The sequence below is a fragment of the Homalodisca vitripennis genome, chromosome 5 (genome assembly GCF_021130785.1).
Source record: "Homalodisca vitripennis isolate AUS2020 chromosome 5, UT_GWSS_2.1, whole genome shotgun sequence".
Taxonomy (NCBI): Eukaryota; Metazoa; Arthropoda; class Insecta; order Hemiptera; family Cicadellidae; genus Homalodisca; species Homalodisca vitripennis.
The window spans coordinates 154,767,334-154,780,278 of NC_060211.1; positions in this window are offsets into that span (position 1 = coordinate 154,767,334).

Here is a 12,945-nt window from a genome sequence, read left to right on the forward strand (position 1 = left end):
ATTATTCAAAACGTAGTTTATTGTTCTATTAATTGTTTGAAGTTAATATTTTTAAATAAAGTTATTGAATTATTGAAGGTGGTAATTTAAAAATTGTTATAGTATCTGGCTCAAAGTAACTTATTTATATATGTATATCTATACAACTATATAAATAGTTCAAAAACTCATAAATTTACGTTAAATTAATAGTTTTATTATATTTTGTTCGAAGTTTTTAAAAATATTAAAATCATCAAATTACCTTTTCAGTACTTTCAGTAAACCAGTAAAATTTAATGTAACACCGCAAAGATGAGAAGTTGCGTTTGGCATATCCCAAGAATTCGGACAAAACAATCAGATTGAATATTTCTACGAGATTAACTGTTATAGTTAGGGTCCTATCTGGCACAAACTTGCCTCTCAGGAAGTCTTGCCAAGACTTAAATGAGATTAATTAATTTTACTTTGGCACCTCCAATCTATCTCAGAAGAATGAACATCTGTCTGCGAGAGTTAGGGTGGAGATATTCCACTGTGATAGGAGCTGTTATTGGTCTCAATTACGACATCCCCAGTAGATATTATAAAAAAAGGAATAAGGATATGCACTAGGCAGTAGTATATGCGTCCCCTGTCACAGCTTTGCCTGCGCAATTTTAAATTTGAGAATGTAATAATTTGATTTGTTATTTTGATTTTTTATACAATATTTGCAGATTGATGCTTCTCTGTTTAAAAGGAAAATGTAATTTAGTATGCTTTCAGTCGATTGTTGTGTCGAATTTTGTAAATCGGTGAAGTAGACATTTACATCATGTAACATCATCGGCAATTATTGCGTTACTGACCCTTTCTTAACATCAGATTAACTAGATAAAATAAATTTCGATTTTTATTTGTGATTAGAGAAATATTTATTCTCTACGAATGGTTACTAGGATTTAAAACATTTGCGTCATAAATTATAAGTTATAAAGCACTTGATTGGAATATGGGCTTCTTTTGACAAATATGTTCTTCTTTCTGGTATTCATGAATTTTCAATATATTTATTACAGAATTAAATCTATCAATCAATATATCGTAATTTTCAATTGTATTTTAAGAAAACGTTGGTATCGAATTATAGAGAACTGCTATGTATCGATGTATTCAAATATCGGTTATAGACATCGACACATTTCTGACAAAAAGGATTAGATAGAATAGTTTAATACATGTAACAGAATTGTTATAATAATATTATAATTGCATGAGCTTTAGCGATACCTGTTACTCGTCGCTGGAATGTCGTGTCTGTATGTCTGTCCGCACGATATGTTGAAAACGAGGTAACCTACAGACTTGAAATTTTACATGAAGTTTTATTTCAATGTAAGCAACACGGAGTTCGAAGGTGGTGCATGTCCCTCCATAGAGTTTAGTTTAGCGTTAAAAATATTTTTACATTGGTCTTATTTGTAACTAAAATAGTAACATGTAAATAGCAGAGTAAATAAACTTGTTAAAAAAGCTGATTATAATCATATGAGGTTTAAGCTGGTGAAACAATAACACATGTAGCTTATCCATACGTTAAAATTATATACAATAGAGTGGAAAAGTCAATTTAAAGTCGTTGACAATATTTGAATGTATGATGTTACAAGATATTTCAAGGAATATCATATATAGACTTTATATTTTGCATGAAACTTCATTTCTGCATAGACAAGATTGAGTTCTTTGATGGCACATGGCCAACCGTTCGCTGAACATAATTGAAAACTAACTCTTAGTAGGTTGACAAATGTCTTTTTTTCTTCCCTTACTGCACAACAAATGTTAGTAGATAGTAATATGTCGGACTTTAACCACTGTTGTGACACACATAAAATAAATATATATATATAATATCTGTCCAAAGCACCATAAATAATTCATAAATTTTAAACAAAAAATATCAAACTTCTCATGAAAATTCTACTCAAAGTGAAAAGATATTTCTGTCTTATTAAGTGAAAATTCTGTTTAAAATTCAATTAAAAATGGTTTCAGTTCAATACAAAATCTATAGAAAAAATGTAATGAGAAAAATCTAATAAACATTCTTTTTGGAGATAAAGTACGACAAATATGATTTCCAGGCGAAAAACGTCATTCTGACACACACTTACATAAATATTACAAACCAAACAATTTTTCAGAGTATTTTTGTCCTATATGACTGCTCTAGAAGGAACGGAATGACCAAGCCTTACTTTTTTCCATGCCAAGCCTCCGTAACAGGCGGATTTCAGCTGTTTCTTAACGAGCATCTAATGTTTCCAAGACGAATAGTTTGTGTACACAATTTTATGTAATTCTGATCAGTAATTTTTGAAAATTCATGATCAGCCAGTGTTATTTGGCTTACACACACACACACACACACACACACACACACACACACACACACACACACACACACACACACACACACACACACACACACATATATATATATATATATATATATATATATATATATATATATAATTTCAATAAACATTGAATCGCAAAAAGTACTTGCTCCGCCGGGACTCGAACCCGGATCTCTCACTTGCTGGGTGATATCTTACTATATATATATAGATAAGCGAGTCTAGATGTTCAGTATTATAGATTCATAACTGAAGAGGCTATAAGGGATTCAAATTCAATATTCCTTTGACAGACAATTCTGCATCTGAACACAAAGCGAAGTTTGAAGAAACAGACGAGTCAAACCTCAAACATTCCCTAAAATTTGTCAAATAACCGCAGAGAGGAATCAGTGCCGGCGTAAGAAGGAAATTCAATATCCTTTTGATCTTTGCCCGCCTCAGTTTGACTGTGTCTTTGAGATCTGTGAAATGTCTGTATAAAACCTTCGTGGCATTTTATTCTAAGTGAAATGTATTTGTAGATTTGCCAAACATAGAAATCTTTGTATTGGAATCACTTTCATGTCACTATTTCTCTAAAATTTTCTCATATCCTTGCCGATCATGGCTTTCAGAATGCAGAATTACGTCTGCCACAGGTTTATAGTGTACTTTTGAAAAGCTCTACTAACACGTATCAATACGTATCTATGTCTTGTAATTTTATTTAATAACAAAGTTCATAACAAAAAATAGTGTGTGTGTTTTTTTTTTTTTTTTTTTTTTAGAGAGAGGAAAAAAAATGCTCTTTACGCACGTAGTGCCGGGCTCGATCTTGGCCTATGGATTTTTGGTCCATGTGGTTACCAAGACCCATACCGACTAAAACGTAAACCTCTCTTCACCCAGCCTTTGTCCCCCCGCGGGACTGCCGCTAGGTATTACTTCGCGGGGGAAGGCATTTAAGCGATTTCGCTCTTCCTCTACTTTTGTGTGTGGAGAGTTCACTATTCCATAGCCTGGCGTCTCGCCCTTCTGTCTCGCTCTTCCCTCCTTTTCTTTTCTTCCTTCCTTAGCTCTTCGATGACTTCCCTGGAGAAGTCCGTTGCTGCTTTCCATTTGGTTTCAGATGCGAGCATTTCTTTTACTAAGTTTTCTGGCGTAATCACCACATCACTTAATCTTTCAAGCTTTCGTCGCTGCAAGTCAAATCTCGGACATGTGAAAAAACACATGCCTCGCGTCCTCCTCTATCCCTCGACACTTTGGGCACTCTGGTGAGTCCTCGTGTTTATACTTGTGTAAGTATTTACGGAAGCACCCGTGTCCCGTGAGTACCTGCGTCAGGTAGTAGCTAGGATATCCATGTTGGCGATTTATCCAATCTGCTAGACTCGGTATGAGCTGATGTGTCCATCTACCCTTTTCGGAGTTGTCCCAGTGGGCTTGCCAGTGCTCCAGACTCTTCTGTCTTTCTCTTTTTCTGCAGTCATCTACATTTTCTTGTTTATGGATTCTACACTGGTGTAAGCTCCTGTATTCCTCTGCTAGAATCTCAATTGGCAGTATTCCCGAGATTACGTGTGCTGCATCCCTGGAGACGGTTCTGAACGCACTCGTAACTCTCAGTGCCATTTGTCGGCCTACAGGATATATCATCCTCTGGCACTCCTGCAGTTTTAGTGCACTTGCCCAGATGGCAATGCCATAGGTCAGTATCGATGTAACTACTGACGCTAGCAGGGCTCGTCGTCTCGGTTTGTGTGTGTGTGTGTGTGTGTGTGTGTGTGCGTGCGTGCGTGCGTGCGTGCGTGCGTGCGTGTGTGTGTGTGTGTGTGTGTGTGTGTGTGTGTGTGTGTGTGTGTGTGTGTGTGTGTGTGTGTGTGTGTGTGTGGTGTGTGTGTGTGTGTGTGTGTGTGTGTGTGTGTGTGGTGTGTGTGTGTGTGTGTGTGTGTGTGTGACTATCATTTACTCACGGATTCGCAACTCCTTTGCATTTCACTGAATCTTACATTTCATGTATTTAATTGAATAGTTTGAACAATTTCTGAAATATTTGAACTATTTTGTTTCAACTGAGGAAACAACAAAATTATTATTTTTCCTAGTGAAATCGTTTATGATATAATATGACGGATTAAAAATAGACACAACGTCTTTCGACTATAAAAATCCTAGAATTTTTTATTAATTTAAAAAATGAAGAGTTATTAGGTTATCTAAATAGATTTCAATCAAAACATATAGAGCAAGATAGTACATATACAGGTATACATGCTAGCGCTGTATAAAAATATTAACACAGAAGTAGCTGCACCACACAAACATTGTGATAAAATCTTCATATGTGGATGTAAGGTTCTGTTCTTTCTCATTTAATGATCACTGGACCCGTACAAGTGCTGATTTAAATTTAAGAATTGTGTCCTAATTGAGTAAACGAAACAAACTAATAGGATTAGTACAGACATTAATATAACAAAAAGGTTCAGTTATTCGAAACAACTAAATAAAACAAACGTTCTCTGATTGAACATTTTCTATACTTTTTATAGAATAAAACAAGTAATATCCTTGGTTACAACTGCATTTCTTACTTAATAAAACTCGATATTGCTTAACTATCTATATTTAGTGATTCTTAATGAGTTTTAAGTCAGTCGTTTTGGATTTGTTAATATTTCCAGGATGGCGGTTCAAATCTGCATGCTATTGATTCTAGGGAGAGATAAAAACTCAATTTCTGTTTAAGTACGTTTTACAACATCAACTCTCATTTAATGAAAGTTTTTAAGACTAAAATGACTCAGAATTGATTAAGCGCTATAATAATTTAACTTATTTAAGCATCGGTGAGTAAAATAAACACATATTTATACCATAGACACATGGCAACTACTCAACATTTATGTAACTACCAAATAACGTTGTTCTAATATTTTACAGTATCTTGTAAAGTTTTTAATCAATAGCATAAAAATACAAATTTCTTGAAATTTGTATTTTTATTTCATGAGAAACCTATTTTAATTTCTTGAAAAACCTACAAAACCTTAAATGTTTGGAACATCTAAAAAGCTCTTTAATTCAATCAATTTTTAAAGTTGAAGAATATTATATATATAAATAATATTACGTATCAGTTAGTATAGAAATATTTAATTATCAGTTTATTCCGTAAGGAATTTTTATATTTTTAACGTGTCGCTGAATATAAAATATATCGATTTGAAATTAAGTCATAAAAAAATTATATTTAATAGGTACTAATTAATAATATATTGCTCCGATATTTATACTGGAATTAAAAAAACTCCATGATGAAAAACTTCTAGGAACAGATTATACAATATCGTGGCAAAAAAGGCCCTCATCCTGAACAGACAAAGCAACCATTGGCTAAATATGATCCATTATCTCACACAAAGGGAGAGAGCTGCCTGATCATTATGGCAATTATAAAAATGTGGTGACATTCTCCTTTATTTCAGATACTTTATCGAAGAATTAACTAGGTTATAATTTGAAAAATAATATTTACTATATTTTATAAACTGTTCTTACCTGGGTAAGTCCAATTATCTACCGTGTAATTGATATCCAGATTTATTTATCAATACATGTGGTAAAGCATCCAGAGTATTAATCCAGTGTCTGATACCTCATGAAAACTCTTTGTGGAACCAATGTTTGTCTATATGAAGCAAACACTCAGAATTGTCACTTTTGAAGCGGTGTTTGTTGACCGCGATGTAAAAATATACGCCTTTGGTTCTTTACCATGTGTGAATGTAAACAATATTTTTATAACAGTTGTAACACTAATTCCAATCCTTGAAACATATTTTTTGTTTCTCTAATACAGCGATGGAGAACGTACGAGACCCTGTTATTCTTTTAAATCACCCATTGGTAATAAGTTTTGAACAAGTAAAGAAAGCTCATTTGCAAATGTAGCATTTTTAAACATAGCTCTTTTGCCTAAACCATTCGTAATTCTCGATCGTTACATTTGTGCCTGTACTTATTCTGAGAATGGTGGTGGGGAACATCTATTCACAGAGTATCTACAGTAGAAATAATTAGCCTCAGATGTCTTGTGAACAAATGTGTACAGGATACATAAAAGAACTTATAATTCAGAATCAGAAACTCTTTATTTCATAAACATCAAGTGTAGAAAGTGCGTCATGTTAACTTAAAACAATATTTAAACAAAAACATACAACGTGAAATATTTACAGAGTTTCACAATTTCTGTACAAAAATTCATCAATGCGATAAAAAGATTTATAAATGAACCAGTCTTTCAGCTTCTTCTTTAGAGTTGTTGGTAGACTATTCTTGAGACTTGTTGGTAGGGCATTGGAAAACTTTGCTCCAGCACAGAACGGCTTTCTCTGGAAGAGTGCTAGGCGATGTGTAGGTAGGGTATACTGTTGGGAATGTCTTGTATTATTTGATGGATGTGATTAAATCTCTGTAGGTCTCTTGTACATACATAATTACTTCAATTATATAGATGGAGGGTACTGTGAGTTTTCCCCATTCCTTGAATGTATCTTTGGATGACTCTCTTGGCTTCAGCCCAGCGAGTATCCTTAGGCACTCTTTTGTAGAACTAAAACTCTCTGGAAATTCTCTCCTGATTTTTGATTCTCTCCAAACCAAAGTTCCATATCTTACACGACTTTCAAAAAGTGCATATTGTGCGATTAATTTCCAAAAAGCTGAAAGTTTACATAGATGTTAGGGACACAATTTTTGTGAAATTTTGAAAAAGTCCCCATCGATCCCATGTCTGCAAAAATGTTTCTTCGAGGTGAAAGTTCGCAAAAATGGGTTTATTGAATTTTTCAGCGAAATGGTAAGTTTTGTGATAAAATATGTCAGACAAAAATTGTACATCATGCAATTATCTACAAAAATTGTCCTTACCCTTTTTTTAATAACACTAACCAATTTTAGAAAAAACAATTACAGAACTTTCTTAAGCTGTACGTCTATAATATGTACACGTTTCCACGCTACCTATGAAGTAGTGTACCTAGCGCGTCTTTTTTAATGTGGTTTACCCGGTAGGCCTATTCCACAGTTTATTCCAGTAAAATGTAATTAATGTTTGGTTATTCTTCTTCTTTTCAATCGTTGCAGTCGTTTTAATATTTTCAGTGTAATTGTAAAATTAACTGTTTCTGGGAATATGAGAGTGTGGAAAATTTTAGATGTTAAAGTAGTGATTATCTTAACTACTGAAATTCAAATTATTTTGTATCGTAATTAACTAAAAATACGGTAAAATACAATGAAAACTACTAGATTTTGGTCCCGTTGAGGGAAGAGCCTAAAGTTTTATATTAGACCGTTAAAATTGAACTCTACTCGAGAATTATATTCAACTTGCTTGGATTCAAAACAGCTCCTAGTAAAAATACCAATATTCTGTGTGAAACAAGTTTATGAAACAAGAAATGAATGGAGCAGTGTAAAAGGAAGTAAGAATTGAAGAACACAATTTTCGCTCTGCTATTTATTATGCAGTACCTACAGCACTGAAAAAACCCTGTTTTTCACATCCTTACTCAAAATTAAAACTAATGTTAAAAAACTGAATAAACTGAATGTCCTCATTAATTGTTTAGTAGTCATTAAACATTTTGATGCACAAATACATTAACAATTATTTTGAATCCACACTCATTGATAAAAAGTTACCGTAATGTCACTCTTACTCACTTTGGAGCTTGTAATTGGTCTCAACATGAGGCTCCTAAGTATCAGTTTCAACTTTGGTAATTTGACAGATTCCGAGACAGTAACGCTATTTTGAGTTTGGAAATGACTTACTATTTAACTATGCTTTATCACATGAAGGCTAGAACTTTTTGATCTTGTCATCTCCCAAAGACGAAATTACATTTGCAGACTATCAAGTACATATTAGAGTAAGGGTTGTAACATATATCGACCGAAGTTAGTACATTTAACCAAACATTGTTTTTATGTAGTAAGATAAGTTTAGTAAAATATAAAATAATGTTAAAACAAGTAATGTCTGAAGTAACTTTAACTGTACAAGTTAAATTCTATAAATTTAAAACAATAGCACTCCATTGCTAAAAAACTAATATTTTAATTGGTCCAGAGGTCTGAAACTTGTTGACCAATAGGAAACCTAGATGGTTACGTGTGATGTAATGCTGCAACAAAACTACTGGAGAGCAACTTTCTAGTGTGATTTAGCCTTTTAGGAAGAGAGTATGGTCCGGATTAAAAGAAGGCCATACTCAGTTTAAAAGTATGTACATTTTATTAGAACTCTGAACCAAACAACTAATTATTTTGACTTAAAAATATATATATTTACTTTGTTAAATTTTAAATAGCAATAAAACTACTCAAAATTACAAATAACTGAAAAGTACAGTGTTTTAAAAAATAAATAAAATCTAAAACTGTATTACAAATATAATAACATTCGTAATGTGTTTATTAGGGTTTTTGGTGAACCAGACAAGAAATCAGATAAAAGGTGTAAGTTAAAGTAAAAATAAAAAAAAATATAATACTAAGTTATTTTTTTGTTCGTTATATTAAGATTACTTTTTTATAGTTGGAATATATCAATGGAAGTTACGTTCAGGTGATGGATTTAAGGAAACAAAATTATTCTGTAATATGTTGTTTTAAAAGTTATATCAAAGAACTCTATAGTGTAATAGTTTAATTAAGTTTTTAAAGCCTCAGAAGCCCTCTATAACACCCTACCTGAAGACCAAAAGTTTAAGGGTGACTTTCAAACCACCACCAATGCCCGAGTAGGCCAGTTCCATGCAAGGACAGGTTCGCTTCAATTCAACATCAATTCACGCTGAACTTTGCTTGATTCGGTTATCTTGCGATAACCCCTATACCCGCTATACTGCGCCATTGGTATTGTTATTTTATTGGTACATTTACTACAATCACATATGTGGTGTTTGCAATTATTTTACTTTTCATTTACGTGTATCAAGTCTTGTATTATTAAGGGATAATTTGCCTAACTATCATATCCGGCCATTACTGAAGCAATTACAGTTGTTAAAGCCCCAAATAACCTGCCGGCGGGCTTCGTCTGCCAACTTGCTGCAAAGTAGATGTGATTGATATTCTGATAGAGATAGTAATAAGCATGTTCAGTGTCAATGACTGGCCTTCTTGCGACCAATGCAGATCTTAAAAAGTGCTGAATTGTAATTTTATCAGCCTACGAATTTGATGGTTATCTAGTCGATGTTAACAATGATGAAAAAATGTATTTTCGTTTAAAATTTATAACACTCGAATAAAAGTGTTAAAAACTTTGTAAAATATAAAGATTGCAAACGTCCAAAATCCTACTATCTAATATACGTATTTTAATGAATATGTATGTTTATATATTTGGCAAATTAATAATTAATTAATTTAAGGCCAGTCAAACACAGTACTCAACGTTTTGTTAAACTTCCCATTAATAAAACAATGTAACAAACATACTAAAAAATATTAGTAGAAATATTTATAATACACGTTTTTTGACAAAAAATCATTAAAAATTCTAAATTCACGTTTTATTATTTCATTGTAATTGACGATCAGATGGACCGAAAATACAAATTATGAATCGTACGCCAAGATTAAATTTTTGAATTATAAAAACATAACAAAGAGTGAACAAGTTTTACTCGATTCAGAAGCACAAAACTGGAGCTTCTCACCGGATATTACCAGAACGATTTCACTGGCGGTAAACGAGCTGTAAGGGATTGAATGTGCGAGTTCAGGGGAAATGAAAACTCATTATATTTGCGCCCCGCAGTCGCTGTTAATGGAACTATGCGATTGGGAGCATTTTTAATTGGGCCATTTCATTTGGTGTATTTTACCGACGTAGCAAGCCATTGCGCACGAATATATTCCGATAAAATTTTATTTATTTCCGGACAATAAAACACTTTTGTGTGGAATGCTCTTAGTTTACAATTATTTGCTGAATGGTTTTATGTATCGTAGGCACAGTATTTTAAGTAATGATATTTTGACAATAATTTATTGTATAAAGTATTATTTTTTCTTTCTTAGTTAATGAGTATCCCAAATTAGCATTCCAAAAAAGAGTGATGTTACAAATTATGTCTATCCTTTTCCTATATATTAGTATTCCCTGACCTGTCATATTGATCACCTTTTTGAAGTATTTGCTAATTCCGCATTTAATAAAGAGAGTCAAATGCTTACCAAGCTATGAGGACCTGACTGAGAGATAAGTACCGTCATTGGTGGCACAGTTTCTGTAGGCAATCACTTGGCAAGAAACTCATTAGAGGCACAAACCTTCTGTTCACGAACTGCTGATGAAGTAAACAAAGGTCTTTTCACACATAATAATTTCCCAATTAATTGAAGACACGATAAATTCAGGAAACACTAGCACACCTTAGCACTCACTACTAAAGACGGAGAAGACTGCTAAACACATTAGTTTGGTTTGTGAGAGGCTTGGGGTTAGAAGGAGAAACCCTATTTGGAACGTCACAGCTTGGCAATGATTGTGACGTCATCATTAAGCAGAAACCCTTAGATCTCGTTTGAAGGTACAGGGGAAGGCAGGGCCTAATAAATGAACCTAGGCGCACAATAAGCCTAGGTTGATGCGTTGGAATCTACGATTCCATTACATCCAGTTTTGAATCCTATAAAATCTTAAGTACCTAAACAGGACTACAAATTATTAATATATGAGTATTATATGGCTAAAATACTTATTCTCAATTTTATTCACATAGTTTTAACACGTTGACGTGTGTAGTTATTGAAGTTACAAATAAAATTAAGTCACAACTACAAATTATTAATTTATTTTTGTAGTTTCATATAATATCTTTGTTCTTGAACATGTCACATTTTATTATGACGTTCACTTACGCTTGCTTATCAAAGGAAGATACATATAAAACGTAAAATATATAAATTTACTGGCTGAAAGTGTATAAGATATCCCTCAACAACATTGTACGATTATTCAATTGAATGCGGAATACTGAATATGGATTTATGTGTTTAAATTGGGTTAAGAGCTTATATAAGAGATGCTCTGCGAGAACGATAATTTCTTTCTCAAATTAGGTTTTCTTGATTCACGGCAATGGTGTTTGCCTTCTTTGACTCAATTATTTCTATGCGATTCTCCGTATCAGTGATTCGATTTTCGAATGAAGACACCTTACCGTTTAGTTCATCTACTTTCGAAGGTAAATCACCAAATAATTCCTAACTGTTAACCCAATCGTATAAGATACGTATTGATATTTCGGCCAACTTTATGAATATTATTAATCGGTTATGTAGCACTCTTAAAAGTGTTTGTAATTGCACTAGCCATATGTTTGCATTATTTATTACGTGATACGGGATATAATTTTCAATTATTCTTAGGGTGTTATTTATTTTTTATATTTATAATTTAATTTCATACATATTTAACTACAAAAATACAGATACGACTACGGGAATAGGACAATTAAATAGTTGTTTTCATTAATCTATAACCTACTTGAGTTGTCTTGGACCTATGTGAGTAATATGTAGGTATTTTTACTTACGGTGCGATGATATAATTGAAAAGTAATACTGAGTTTTATACATTAAATAATAATAAATGTAGTAAAGTACATTACTAAAATCAAATATGTAAAAGAAATGAGAATTAAATGCAAATGAAATATATGTATATTTCAGATAATAACAGAACTGTAGACAATAATTAAACAGGGAGGTTGACATGTCTTCTCTTGGGGACGTACTTTACAGGTGGTTAATTTGGACAACAGATCCCTGACTGTATAGTGGGCTACTGCAACTGTCACCTGACTGTACCACTATTTATGGCTTATAGTTTATGTATTCTGCAAAAATATAAATATAAATATAAAATTAACTAGTTTTTGGTCACAATACCATATCAAATGCATATTAAGACGTTCAAATAGTTTTTAATAGAATGTTCTGTAGTAAATCCCATGGAATATACTTTAGGAGTCTAAGACTGTCACAACAATTATTTACATTAAATCTATACGTTTTGTGCTTGATATTTCTATGATTGGCTGTCGAGTATAGCAGATTTCCGTACTCGCTGCTTAATCTTGGAAGTTCTAAATCTTGACGAGACCAAGTCGTAGAACGTGAATAGAGCGTCTGAAATTCATCAAATTATAAGTTAGGACAAATAATTACGAGGAAATGGCTTGTAGTGTTGGAGACAGATTGCAAGCGACAGAGTGAAGTTGGAGTTACATCTCTAAAGAGGATAAAGGCGGCATCAGAGAAAAATTTGTCACCAACACTGTCTTAATTCTGGTACTTGAGTTTGGTACTCTGGATGTAGTGAAAAATTGTAATAATATATTTCTACAATGTGTATTTGAAATTTAAAGTCCTTCTTTATACCTTATTTCTTAGTTGCAGTACAATCTTGCTACAATTACAATAGCTCACATCTGCGAATCAGAGAACAATTGGCCAAATTATCTTCCTGCCGCAACATGCAATC